We start from the raw sequence: 14,914 nt of genomic DNA on the forward strand, positions 1-14,914 counted from the left end.
GATTAGCGAGCTGTGTACAGTCAAGAAACTGTATGAATGTAGGTCCATTATCATCAGAAGATGGCGCCGACAGACACGGCAGCTCTGCTTCTAGTTCCTAAGCAACTTTGCGCCATTACTAGCCGGCCTCCACCCAATACCCTACCCTTAACTTAGTCAATGTCACTAGCCGGCTACTCAACCCTGCACCTTAGAGGCTGCTGCCCTGTGTACATAGACGTGAAATCACTAGTCATTTTAATAATGTTTACATACTGTTTTACTCATTTCGTATTTACTGTAGATACTGAATTCTAGTCAATGCCACTCTAACATTGCTCGTCGTAACATTTATATATTTCTTAATTCCATTCTTTTACTTTTAGATTTGTGTGCATTGTTGTACATTTTTACATACTACTGCACTGTTGGAGCAAGGAACACAAGCATTTCACTACACCCGCAATAACATCTGCTAAATATGTGTATGCGACCGATAAAATTGTATTTAATTTCTACAGTTTCGATTTGGTTTAATTAATTTTAAAATATTGAGTTTGTTTCCCCTGCAAAAACATTATCACAAAAATAAATATATATATATATATATATATATTATATATTATTTATTTTACAGAAACCACCCATGGGCTGGATTGGACCCCCTCTTGGCTATATGTTTGACACCCCTGATTTAGTTGTAGTGGTAGACACACTAGGGAAATAACTGGTGTGCTGGAGTTCTGGGCTGGCTGACCAATGGCCTTGGAAGGGAGCATGACACAGCCTTATTGATTCTGTTCCCTTAAAAAATATTATCACCATTCTAAAACCTCAATGTTACCCCAATACATCAGACATGTATGGCAACACAAGACATCCTGAATTGGAATTGTGGATATATACAGTATCCATATCTACTGGATTTCTATCCATCGGTGTATACATAGGCGGTGTTCAGACAGGCAGCTCAATTCTTGTATTTTTTCCACTATTTTGTATTTTTACTAATAACATCAGATCTTTTCACCTGATCTTTTTCAGAGCTGATCTGATTGGTCAAAAGACCAATTAGTGGAACAAATATCAGAAATAGCCTGTCTGTCTAAACGCAGCCTGATTGGTATGGAATGCAGCATATTTGCCCACACACACACACACACACACACACACACACACACACACACACACACACACACACACACACACACACACACACACACACACAGTTTTGTTGTTTGGCCAACTGTGGTCAATGGGCTGACCTGACGCTCTAGGGGCCTATCTGGTGAATGAGAGAACAGAGAAACAGTTCCTTTCAGACAACGCCTCATATATACGGTGTTCATATTAGGACAGCCTCAGTCATCAGCAGTTGATGTCAGTCTCACTCTGCCAAGTTCATCTCTGAGGCAGTCTTAATATGGACACCGTATCCATAGCAAAACAGAGAGCAGGATAGATAAGTTGGGGGTATCTAGTTTTCTGCCTGTTCCCCATCTCCCCCCTCTTACCCCCATAATCACCCGCAAAATGATAAGCTCTGGGGCTCAGGGCTCTATAACAAGGTTCCCTACACATTTGCCCAAAACCTCCAGCCGCCCCTTCCCTTTATTTGGATCAGGTGCCGTGCAGAGCCCCCCACTCAGAGCACCACATCCCTCCATCTCTCCATCATCCACCCACACTACATGATCAAAAGTATGTGGACATCGTTGAACATCTTGTTCCAATATCATGGGCATTAATATGTAGTTGGTCCCCCCTTTGCAGCTATAACAGCCTCCACTCTTCTGCGAAGGCAACATTGCTGCGGGGACTGCTTCCATTCAGCCACAAGAGCGTTAGTGAGGTGGGGCATTGATGTTGGGCGATTAGGCCTGGCTTGCAGTCGGCGATCCAATTCATCCCAAAGGTATTCGATGGGGTTGAGGTCAGGACTCTGTGCGGGTCAAACAAGTTCTTCCACACCAATCTCGACAAACCATTTCTGTATGGACCTCGCTTTGTGCACGGTGGCATTGTCATGCTGAAACAGCAAAGGGCCTTCCCCAAACTGTTGCCACAAAGTTGGAAGCACAGAATCTTCTAGAATGTCATTGAATAATGTAGCGTTAAGATTTCCCTTCACTGGAACTAAGGGGCCTAGCCCAAACCATGAAAAACAGTTCATTAAATTAATCCTCCTGCACAAAATTGTCACTTTGCATTCGGGCCGGTAGCGTTCTACTGGCAGATTCGTCCATCGGACTGCCAGATGGAGAAGCATGATTCATCACTCCAGAGAACGCGTTTCCACTGCTCTAGAGTCCAATGGCGGCAAGCTTTACACCACTCCAGCTGACGCTTGGCATTGCACATGGTGATCTTAGGCTTGTGTGCGGTTGCTCGGCCATGCAAACCCATTTCATAAAGCTCCCGTCGAACTGTTCATGTGCTGAAGTTGCTTCCAGAGGCAGTTTGGAAGTCAGTAGTGAGTGTTGCAACTGAAGACAGGCGATTATTACGCGCTACATGCTTCAGCTCTTGGCGGGCCCATTCTGTGAGCTTTAGTGGCCTACCTCTTCGATGCTGAGCCGTTGTTGCTCCTAGACATTTCCACTTCATAATACTGCACTTACAATTGACTGGGGCAGCTCTAGCAGAGCAGACGAACTGACATCCAATAGCGGTGCCACGTTAAAAGTCACTGAGCTATCAGTAAGGCCATCCTACTGCCAATATTTCCCTATGGAGATTACATGGCTGTGTGCTCGATTTGATACACCTGTCAGCAACAGGTTTGGCTGAAATAGCCGAATGCACAAATGTTTTCCTCCAACGCATCTGTGCAGTCCTTTCCTGCAAGCCATGGATCAGGCTGGAACCTAGTTAGCAGCAGAGTTATCTTCTTTCTCTTCGCTCAGATGTGTGTGTGTGTGTGTGTGTGTGTGTGTGTGTGTGTGTGTGTGTGTGTGTGTGTGTGTGTGTGTGTGTGTGTGTGTGTGTGATTCATCCATCCATGCAAATACACTCTACCTGTACTCTCAACACTCCCACAATGAAAATCAAAACACTTCAAACAAAGCATGCGGCCGCAAACCCGATCTCTTGATCTGGGCGTAGGGAAATTAACCTACAGTGCATTCAAACACCTTTGTGATTAAATCCCCCGTAATCCTCTATGCTTATCGGTGCAGAAGGCCAGGGTGAGCATAAGAGTGGCATGCTGTTCCTTATCCCCTCCCAGCGTGGGCCTCGATGCTGATCAGAGGAGAGGGGGACACAGGTGGAGACCTGGAACAGTGTCATCATGGCTCCTCAGACAGAAGAAAAACAGTCTGGCTTTGACGACGGGGGCCGGATTTAGCAGGCCTTTGGAAATGCCAGCCAAATGCCTTTTTCTCTCGTCTCTCCGATTCATCCTCTCAAAACAATATCATTGTGGAACGAGGACATTAGTGGAGACTGGAGAGAGGGTTGAATATTGAACTGGGGTGAATCTGATCAGAGCTAAAATCCCTCAGGAACAAAAGAGAAGATTAAAACAGAAGCGAACAGAAGCAATGGAGGGACAGCAAAAGGCCTACTGCCTGAAGGAAATTACACAGACCCTTTGTAAGCATTAAAGGAATAAGGCATAGTAGAACTAGGTGTACAAATTGTGTGAATTTCTTTGACGGGACTAACTGAAATGTTTCCAACAGATGAAATATAAAAAGCACGGTTGCAATTGAAAGAGAACACTGGAAATTATCAGACCAAAAGGGGAGGACACATCAGTTCACCTGACAGAAGACGGACTCCAAAGGTTAAACTGCTAATTGTATGTGTATTTTACATTTACTGTACTTTTCACAGCATTTGTCAATAATAACATCTGGAAATACTCTGGATACATTCAGTAACATAATAAGAATAGTCATCGCAAGTTTGGGGTCGGTGAAACATAAGAAAGAATTATTGCAAGGGTTTGAATGAGAGGCGTAGCTGGTGTCTTCAAGTGGACACACACACCTCTCCAAACTGTGCACAGTTCTCAAGGAAAGAGCCTTCAACAATAAGGTGCTTTTTTGACCTCTCCTGGCTTTGCTGTTAAGGAACTAAAGCAAGCACACGTTTTGTGTGGAACACAGCCCTGCATCCACGCCATCACACAATTACGGTTATTGTTTACGCAATGAAAAAAAGATATATTATGAATTGCAATTTTGGTCAGGTGGGCATCATTCGAATTTTTATTCTACTGCCAACATGACTACCTGAGGCACTTCAGACAGACATATTGTAACTGTGGTGTGTATAGAATAGAGTCCTGAGTGCATTCACGTGCATGTTCCACAGCTAATTTTCTTCACAAAATGACAAACATAGGCTCACCCTGTTCAGGACAACTCAAATATGGACATTTGAAGTGCACATTTGGACTGGGTGTATGGTTTGCTTGTATGACATCAACGCAGTATTTTTACTATCATCCTCAAAGTCTCATCTGTCAGAACCCATCGATTCCTCTCGATTTACAGCGACATTTGTTGCGCGTAGTCCACACGTTTAGAACGGCTGTCAGTTGAATCCCATACAACACTGTAAAGTGAAGAGCTCTGACATCATATATAGTACGTTACTGTACAGCCACTGAGTTCCAATTATGGTGCATATCAGTGATCAAATCTGCAATGTTCAACCTTTATATGGGATGACAGGGGCTGTGATTGTAAAATGATACAATAAATAGCTTTCCGAGACGTTCATATTAAATACCTGCTGTTAAAGGTCTTGATAGGACTGGAGAGGAGAGGCTGACACTCATATAAAGGATGGTTTCTGCAATAAGCCAGTATCAGGCCACAACGAATATTGGTATCACCAGTCAACATCATTAAATAACTAACCTTCCACTGGTCACACACTGGTTGAATCAACTTTGTTTCCCCGTCATTTCAATGACGTTATGTTGAACCAACATTAGACGTTGAATTTATGTCTTTTCCAAGTGGCCTATAGATAAAATGTTATTTTACTCTACTCCTTTTTTTAAGAGAAAAGAAAAAGTGAAGTCCAGTGAGAATAAAGTATTCTACAGTAAATGTTCGATCTATAACTCTTGACTTCTTGAAAAGGTGAACTAGCTTCCCTCCAAAAGCTTACAGCTCTGTCGTCCTATCCCATTTCATCCAGGACATATCCCCAACCTCTCAGTAGCTCATAATTCCTTTACACTGCCACACTGTATAAAATCACGGGGCATGCATGCACAGACCTTCCTCACACAGCCCCTCTGCTCCGTGTTAACACCCATCATTATTAATCTAATCAATTATAGAGTCATTTGACGAGCTAAAGGCTAAGCAAATGTTATAGAGAGTAAGCCTGCACTACACATCACGCTTCCCAATTAGAAATTGACAAATTATCCTTCTGTCAGGACCATTTGAATTCTGGTGAGCGTGATGATGTAAAAGTATTGAGCATTCAATAGGACAAAACTCTGTTCAGTAACTAGGCTTAATTATGGTTTTCTGATACAACAGGGTTCGGATCCCTCAGGAGCGAACTGCCCTGTCTTGACGTCTTGTACATGGAGAAAATGCTAAATCCTTCGCCATAATCGCTGAGCTTTGATTGCATTTTACCCCAGCCTGGTCTCATAGACAAGAAGTACCTTATGGCTTGGGGGTAGAAGCTGTCAAGAAGTCTTTTGGAACTAGACTTGGTGCTCCGGGTACCGCTTGCCATCCGGTAGCAGAGAGAAGAGTCTATGACTAGGGTGGCTGGAGTCTTCAACAATTTTCAGGGCCTTCCTCTGACACCGCCTGGTATAGAGGTCCTGGATGGCTGGAAACTTGGCCCCAGTGATGTTAAAGTTCATATAAGGTAAAAAGATATGCATCTGTTGGTCTCAGATACCTTAGGGGTGTGGTTCAGGTAGGGGCGTGGTTCAGAAAACCAGTCAGTGTCTGGAATGACCATAATTTGCATCATGCAGCATGATACATCTCTTTCGCATAGAGTTGAGAAGGCTGATTGTGACTAGACATCCCCAGGTACTTCATCTAATAGAAAGGACACAGTGCTCTATCTCCAACTCTACGCTAACCAAAGAGTAAAGATAATTAGCAATGATCTAACAAGGAGGGGAAGATGCAGATTCGATTTTCCATGGCATAGTTCAATTATATAATTTTATAATGAGGGATACCTGGAGAAAATTGAATCTCTCTGAAATGAAAATGATTGGCCCTCCCTTCAGTAAAATATATTTTTACTGACCCTCCCTGAACTTTTGAAAAAAAACTATTGACCATCCCCTATACCCAAAAGAATAAATAAAACATAAAGTGGATAGCAGAGAAAATGTGTACCATTTACCCTCACTCCTACAGTAGGACAAATCAGAGCCTTTAATATGAAGTTTTTGCCATGTAATGCTAGATTTTGCAAGAGTTACATGGCAAAGTAGCCAGAAGGTAGTGGATTCACAGGCCACCGTGGACAATGGTGAAAATATATCCATTATAATAAAAGCACTGCTGAATCTATCATCTTATTTAGCCTTTTATAAACCCATTTCATACAATTCTATGTCATGACTGGAGACAAGCAGAATATTTTTCATTACAACAGAGCATGACAACGAATGAGCACATGCTGTAGTACCAAAAACATTTTGATTTCTATACAGGCTTAAAAATGAGGATAATCTAAGTTTGGAACAGTGCTAAAGTTGTCTATCAACTGTAAAAAAAAAAAATTAAAAAAAAAACAGAACCAGTTGCAACTGAAGTATCTGATCATCAGTGAATTTGAGAAAAAGCCATTCATTGGTTAAGTTCGTGATCGGTGTCCCTTCCACGGGACTGTTGAGCTAACGCAGGCGAATGCGATAAGCATGAGGTTGTAAGAAACAAGAACATTTCCCAGGACATAGACATATCTGATATTGGCAGAAAGTTTAAATTCTTGTCCAAAATTCTTGTCCACAGTCCAATTTACAGTAGCTACTACAGTGAAAGAATACCATGTTATTGTTTGAGGATTGTGCACAATTTTGAACATGAAAGTTATTAAATTAGGCACATTTGGGCAGTCTTGATACAACATTTTGAACATAAATGCAATGGTTCATTGGATCAGTCTAAAACTTTGCACGTACACTGATTTTGGCCATCTAGTGGCCAAAATCTAAATTGCACCTGGGCTGGAATAATACATTATGGTCTTTCTCTTGCATTTCAAAGATGATGGTACAAAAAAATACAAACGACAGTTGGTTTTTTCTTTGTATTATATTTTACCAGATCTATTGTGTTATATTCTACTACATTCCTTGGCACGGTGCTTTTGAATTCACTTTTAGAAACACAAGTTTGGCCTATCAAGGCTTTTTTCCCCCATTATTATTTAAGGAGTGCATGGTGACTGAAGGAATTGGCTGACAACATCTATGGATAGTAGACTATAATTTTGTCTGTCACAAGATAGGCATACCTTAAATTTATTGACTAGGGAAAAATAGGCTCCAACACAAAGCACTGTTGTTGTTAGTAGCCTAGAATCAAATTAAAATGAAAACTTTAAATGAATTAGGTCTTCTCGAATTAGCCTACCTTCAGCACCCATGCGCTGTCCGTCTTCTTGCCATTTCATAGTAATGTATGTGATGTACTCGAATATGGTTATTGTGAGATCAATAACTTTCCCCATCTGTCATCCTCAGCAGATCTATGGTGAGAAACATCTTGGTTCCCAGTGCAAAAACCCTGTGCAGGATATTACAAGGTTGCTTCAGACCGTTCTATGACAGATGCCAGTAGCTGACGCTGTGGTAGTCCATGTGGGGTTAAACGTCATCAGAAGGGCTGGCTTGGAACTTCTGAAAATGTATTTTAAAGAACTGATTCTAGCACTGAAAGATTCCAAAAAGCGGCCAATCATTTCAGGTCGGTTACCATCGTTGGGCCGCGGGTGTGAAAGTTTCAGCAGGCTACTGGCATTACACACCTGGGTAAAAGACTACTGTAGCTCTGTTGGAATCACTTTTATAGATACGTTTGACACCTTCTGGAAACAGAAGATACTCTACAGGAATGACAGAGTCCATCCAAATCATTGTGGTTCCTGGACTTATCAATGACCCCAAGACCAGCTCAGCTTAATCCCTACCATTGTGAAACTAAGTTGTCATAATACTGCATCAAAAGTACATTATCCCAGGGGTGTTGGCAGACACAATGTAAGTAACTTAATTTATGTCCCCCTAACCGCTCTGAATACCTCTGTTGATCCTACAGCTATTGTATTCAGTAATCATGTGCCTATGAACCAGAGTTACACTGTTAGCACTGAGGCGGTGTAGGAAGTCCTCACCGTGCAGCTCCAATTTAAATAAGCTTCCCAGTAAAGTTTCCCAGTCGTCCGGGTTTGTTCTTAACTGACTTGCCTAATTAAATACAGGTTAAATAAATAAATAATGCGTTAAAAATAATCAAGCAACCCAGAAAGAGGTAAGCTAACAATCTCTGAAACTCACTTAGATAATACCTTTGATGATACATTGGTAGTTGTACATAATGTAGTTATAACATCTACCGAAAATAAATACCAACGGGGGTGGTGTTGCAGTCTATATTCAGAGCCACATTCCTGTAAAGCTTAGAGAGGATCTCATGTTAAATAATGTTAAAGTAATATGGCTACAGGTTAAATCTGCCTCACCTAAAGCTCACTCTTGAAGGAAAGCTACTGTAGACAACCTGTTACATCTGCTCCTGCCACGCCGTCTACTGCTCATCCTGTGTCTCCTTGACCTGCCGCCGCTCTCTCCCTCTCTCTCTGTGTTTGTGATTGTGTGGGCGGATACATGTGTGCTGGAGTCAGAGCAGATCCCCACCAGCTCCACCCTGTTCCATAATCAAGACCTCTACAAATACTCAGTCCTGCCACTTCCACACAGCCAGATCGTAGTCTCTGCTCAGTCAGTCTAGGTTTCTAGCCATTTGTTACTATTTAGATCCTCTTGTGCCTGTTTTTTTGCCTGACACAGTTTTCCTCTCTGCTACAGTTCTGCCTGCTCTGACTCTGGTCCCTGCCCCCAGTCCAACGTCTCCTTATCCTCCTACTCTGCCCTGGATTCCCCACATTACTGATCCCTTGAATTCCCCTCCGGACCTGCTTACCCTGTCCCAACACCTCTCGCTCCAGCCTCAGCCTCCGCACCTGGTTTCCTGCAACCCGCCCGAGCTTCCCCTGGCCTGCACTACATCTTCCCTGTGTTTCAATAAATACCTTGGTTACTTCCTCCCAGTCTCCTCGTCTGAGTCTGCTCTTGGGTTTCCCTGTTCCACTCTGCGTAACACAATCAAGTGCTAACAGTCAGTATCTAGATAATATGTGTGAAGTGCTTGATAATGTACGTATGTGATATCAACAGAGAAGTATATTTTCTGGGTGATTTAAATATTGACTGGGTTTCATCAAGCTACCCACTCAAGAAACTTCAAACTGTAACCAGTGCCGTCAACCTACCAGGGTAGTTACAAACAGCACAGGAATGAAATCATCAACGTGTATTGATCATATCTTTACTAATGCTGCAGAAATTTGCTTTAAAGCAGTATCCAAATTCATAAGATGTAGTGATCACAATATAGTAGCCATATCTAAGAAAGTTCCAAAGGCTTGGCCTAATATAGTGTATAAGAGGTCATACAATACGTTTTGTAGTGATTCTTATGTTGATGATGTAAAGAATATTTGCTGGCCTGTCGTGTGTAATGAGTAGGAACTAGACGGTGCACTTTACACATTTATGAAATTGCTTATTCCAGTTACTAATAAGCATGCACACATTAAGAACTGTTAAATCCCTGTGGATTGATGAGGAATAGAAAAATTGTATTGTTGAGAGGGATGAGGCAGAAGATATGGCAAATAAGTCTGACAGACCAACCGATTGGCAAACTTACAGCAAATTAAGAAATAATGTGACTAAACTAATTAAAAAGAAAAAAAACTATAATATGAAACCAAAATAAATTATATAAAGAATGACCGTAAACGCTTTGGAACACCTTTAAATGACATTTTGGGAAAAAAGGCAAACTCTGCTCCATCATTCATTGAATCAGATGGATCATTCATCAACAAGCCCACTGATATTGCCAACTGCTTAAATGATTTTTTCATTGGCAAGATTAGCAAACTTATAAGCAAACTTGGACACTACACATGCAAGTATATCTGAGAAAATTATGACAGACAAACATTGTACTTTTGAATTCTGTAAAGTGCGTGTGGAAGAGGTGAAAAAATGATTGTCTATCAACAATGACAAGCCACCTGGTCTGACAACCTGGATGGAAAATTACTGAGGTTAATTAATAGTGGACGATATTGCCACATCTTCACTAGCCTATTAGAAAGGATGAGCCCTAAGACCTGGAGAGGAGCAAAAGTCATTCCACTACCCAACAGTTGTACTGGGTCAAATAGCCGATCAAAGCCTGTTACCAACACTTAGTAAACTTCTGAAAGAAATTGTGTTTGACCAGATCCAATGCTATTTTACATTAAGGACATTCAACAAGAAGGACATTCAACAAGCACAGCACTTACACAAACGACTGATTGGCTGAGATAAATTTATAATAAAAAGATTGTGGTGGCTGTTTTGTTGGACTACAGTATGGCTTTTGACATTGTCGATCATAGTCTGCTGCTGGAAAAACATATGTGTTATACCTGCTATATTGTGGATAAAGAGATACTTGTCTAACAGAACACAGAGCGTGGATTCTTCTCAGGTTTTCGCCTGCCAAATCAGTTCTGATATACTCACAGACACTATTTTAACAGTTTTGGAAACTTTAGAGTGTTTTCTATCCAATTCTACCATATACATATCATGCCTTCTGGGCCCGAGTAGCTGGCTGTTTAATTTGGGCATGCTTTTCATCCAAAATTCCGAATGCTGCCCCCTACCCTAGAGAAGTTAAAGGAAAAATCTTTGTCCAGTCTGAGGTTAGTAATTGCTGTTCTGATATCCAGAAGCTCTTTTCGGTCATAAGAGACGGTAGCAGCAACATTATGTACAAAATAAGTTACAAACAATGCGGAAAACAACACAAAATAGTACAACTGGTTAGGAGCCCTTAAAACAGCAGCCATCCCCTCCGGCACCATGCTCACACCTCTATTCCACATCAGGTAACTGATGCGAGCACTATAACAAGATAAAAAATACCTCTTATGGAACAGCAGGGACTGTGAAGAGACATGCATACGTACACAAGCTCTAGCACACGCACTCTAAACACATGCACATTGTAATATTGTTGTATGGTGGTATTATACATTGTATTGTAGATATGTAGTTGTGTAATAATGTTATATGATGTACAGTTTTTTCTTTTGTTTTATATGCAATGTAATTGCCTTAATGTGTTTGGACCCAAGGAAGAGTAGCTGCTGCCATGGAAGCAGCTAATGGGGATCCTTAATAAGTACAAAATACAATTACAAACTCTGATAAATAGATTCATTATGGGCAACTAAATATTTTGTTTTTATTAAAATAAATTATAGCAATAGCAAGCATACATCCGGTCCTCCATCTCATCTTCACGCTCCCCCTCTTAAGCTGAACAGGACATCAGTAGGCATAGTCACACAGATAGAGCATTTTTAGGACAAATTGACTCGCCTCCTGAAGTGCCACCATACACAGCACAGTCATTGGTTAGGCAGCACAATTTTATTTTACATCAGCAAGAGCAGGCCAGGCCTCATGATTGGGAACACCTCTCCATTGCAGTGTGTAACGCAGTGTAGCCTAGTTTTATATACACCACCAAGGAAGTAAAATTGCTTTTCTAGCATGCTCTTTGTATAGCCTAGGCCTATAGCCTATATTATAGGCCAGCATTTGTCAAACCTTTTCTGTGCCAGGGACACTCCAGAGGTGTCAACAGCCAGTCTGTTGCAATATTGACATTTTGTTGCACCAAAGGATGAGAAGCTGGTCTCAAATAGGTAGGTAGAATGAAAGGGAATTACCATCTTCAAATCAAGTCAGTTTATTTGTCTGGTAGGCCAAATACAAGAGGTGTAGACCTTACAGTGAAATGCTTACTTACAGGCTCTAACCAATCCTGCAAAAAAGGTATTAGGTGAACAATAGATAGGTAAAGAAATAAATAAACAGTTAAAAGACAGGCTATATACATTAGCGAGGTTATAAAAGTAGCGAGGCTACATACAGACACCGGTTAGTCAGGATGATTGAGGTAGTATGTACATGTAGAACCTTTTGAGGATCTCATGACCCATGCCAAAACGTTTAGTTTCCGGAGGGGGAATAGGCTTTGTCGTGCCCTCTTCAAGACTGTCTTGGTGTGTTTGGACCATTATAGTGTGTTGTTGATGTGGACACCAAGGAACTTGAAGCTCTCAACCTGCTCCACTACAGCCCCTCCACTACATTCGATGAGAATGTTTTCCTGTAGTCCACAATCATCTCCTTAGTCTTGTTACGTTAAGGGAGAGGTTGTTATTCTGGCACCACCCGGCCAGGTCTCTGTTCTCCTCGCTATATGCTGTCTTGTTGTTGTCTGTGATTAGGCCTACCACTGTTGTGTCGTCTGCAAACTTAATTATGGTGTTGGAGTCGTGCCTAGCCATGCAGTCGTGGGTGAACAGGGAGTAAAGGAGGGGACTGCGCACGCACCCCTGGGGAGCTCCAGTGTTGAGGATCAGTGTGGCAGATGTGTTGCTACCTACCCTCACCACCTGGGGGCGGCCCGTCAGGAAGTACAGGATCCAGTTGCATAGGGAGGTGTTTAGTCCCAGGATCCTTATCTTAGTGATGAGCTTTGAGGGTACTATGGTGTTGAACGCTGAGCTGAAGTCAATGAATAGCATTGTCACACAAGTGTTCCTTTTGTCCAGGTGGGAAAGGGCACTGTGGAGTGCAATAGAGATTGCATCATCTGTGGATCTGTTTGGCGGTATGCAAATTGGAGTGGGTCTAGGGTTTCTGGGATAATGGTGTTGATGTGAGCCATTACCAATTCTTGAAAGCACTTCAAAGGCAACGGACGTGAGTGCTACGGGTCTGTAGTCATTTAGGCAGGTTGCCTTTGTGTTCTTGGGCACAGGGACTATGGTGGTCTGCTTGAAACATGTTGGTATTACAGACTCAATAAGGGACATGTTGACAATGTCAGTGAAGACACCTGCCAGTTGGTCAGTATATGCCCGGAGAACACGTCCTGGTAATCTGTCTGGCCCCGCAGCCTTGTGTATGTTGACCTGTTTAAAGGTCTTACTCACGTCGGCTACAGAGAGCGTGATCACACACTCATCAGGAACAGCCGATGCTCTCATGCATGCCTCAGTGTTGCTTGGCTCGAAGCGAGCATAGAAGTGATTTAGCTCATCTGGTATGCTCGTTTCACTGGGCAGCTCGCGGTTGTGCTTCCCTATGTAGTCACTGCCATCTTGCAGAGTTTTGGGTATTCTCATTATAACAAGTATCCAGGTCTTGGTCACAGGAAAGTTCCAATAGTGTATCATCAAGAACTGGTGACAAACTGTGAGTCTCTTCAGGTCTGGTGAACGGATTACCCATCCACTGCTTTCCTGTGTGTGCATCAGATGTGACCCCATCAGTTTGTGAATGTGATCCATGTCTACATCACCTAGCCAGAGTTGAGAATAGGATGAACATAGCGAAAATACCTCGATCCTCGGTCTCTCCGGACTCTTAGCTTTTTCTTGAAATCGGCAATTTTATCATTTGCTTACGTGACCCTGCATGGATAGGTTGAGCAGCAGTCTCGTCAATAGGCCTACAGATCCCAATATAACGGCCCCATCATAATCCACGTCCAGTTATGTACTTGTTCATAACATTACATATTTCACCTGCAGTTGTATTCTGAGCCAATTCTTTGCAACAAATACATATTCATATACTTTATTTAGCAAATATATACAAGAAGTGGAGATTCGAAATGTCAGTTGTCTAATCTAATTGGATAGCAAACCAATTTGATGTGCAGGCTCTGTCTAAAACCTGCATGTGATTGAATATCATCTGCCATATCCTGGATTCTGGGTGTGACAGTGTCTTTGGAAAGTGGAATTTCACTGATCTTTATAGCAGCAGTTGGGCATAAAACCTCTCGGCAAGCATCCACGACTGAGTGCATGACCAGCTTTTCAACTATAGTGAAAGGAGCCTGGCACTTGGAAATGTTATGAGAGACTACCTGACTACACCGCTCGAGTGCGGGAGTGTTGCAAAATAAATGTAGAAATCCATGTTATTCAATTATTCCACCCACACTGCTCGTACGTGTCAACGAGCATCTGCGTTGCCAAGGGCTAAATTAGAAGTCCTTTCTATTTCTGATGCAGATCGCACTGCAAGTCCTGCCTCTCCCATCTCCTCATTGGTTTATAGAAGCAGTTACCCACGTGCCATCTCCTCATTGGTTATACCCACGTGGGTGATTGAAAGACGAACTGTGTTGCCGGTTGTCGTGGTAATACAATGAAAGTTTAGATGCCAATCACCATATAAATTCAAAGATGAAAAAGCCTGGAAGGAGGAGAGATGACTAGAAACAATTCGGTTGAGCGTTTTATGTGTGGATTGTCGGAGTAGAGGACCTTGTGCATTTCAGGTAAAATAACAACCTCATGTATATATCCCAGGACAAATTAGCTAGCAACAACAAGCTAGCTAAATAGGACAAATTAGCTAGCAAGTGCAAGCTAACTAGCTAAATTGCCATAAATATTTAATACTTTTCGACCTGTCCCCAAATTAATGTCATTGGTTCAGAGTTTGTTTTGATATTTTAACCTGCGTGTCGTGGTCGCGTTTGGTGTAGGGGGACAAAACGCACACGCGCGTAGCCGGTTTGGGTTCCGTATGACGGTTTTATTA

The 14,914-nt window shown here is 42.1% G+C and overlaps 1 long non-coding RNA gene across 2 annotated transcripts; it reads left to right on the forward strand.

Annotated features, from left to right (window-relative positions):
- The first annotated feature begins 3,353 nt into the window (after positions 1-3,353).
- On the forward strand, positions 3,354-9,255 carry LOC129828029 (uncharacterized). 2 transcript variants are annotated; one of them, XR_008755238.1, is made up of 3 exons: positions 3,354-3,576; positions 3,666-8,194; positions 9,023-9,255. It is a non-coding gene; the product is annotated as an uncharacterized LOC129828029 (long non-coding RNA). The 2 variants fall into 2 exon arrangements; XR_008755237.1 differs by having other exon boundaries at positions 3,355-3,576; positions 3,666-3,784; positions 7,679-9,255.
- Positions 9,256-14,914: the final 5,659 nt, after the last annotated feature.

The sequence above is a fragment of the Salvelinus fontinalis genome, chromosome 29 (assembly GCF_029448725.1).
Source record: "Salvelinus fontinalis isolate EN_2023a chromosome 29, ASM2944872v1, whole genome shotgun sequence".
Taxonomy (NCBI): Eukaryota; Metazoa; Chordata; class Actinopteri; order Salmoniformes; family Salmonidae; genus Salvelinus; species Salvelinus fontinalis.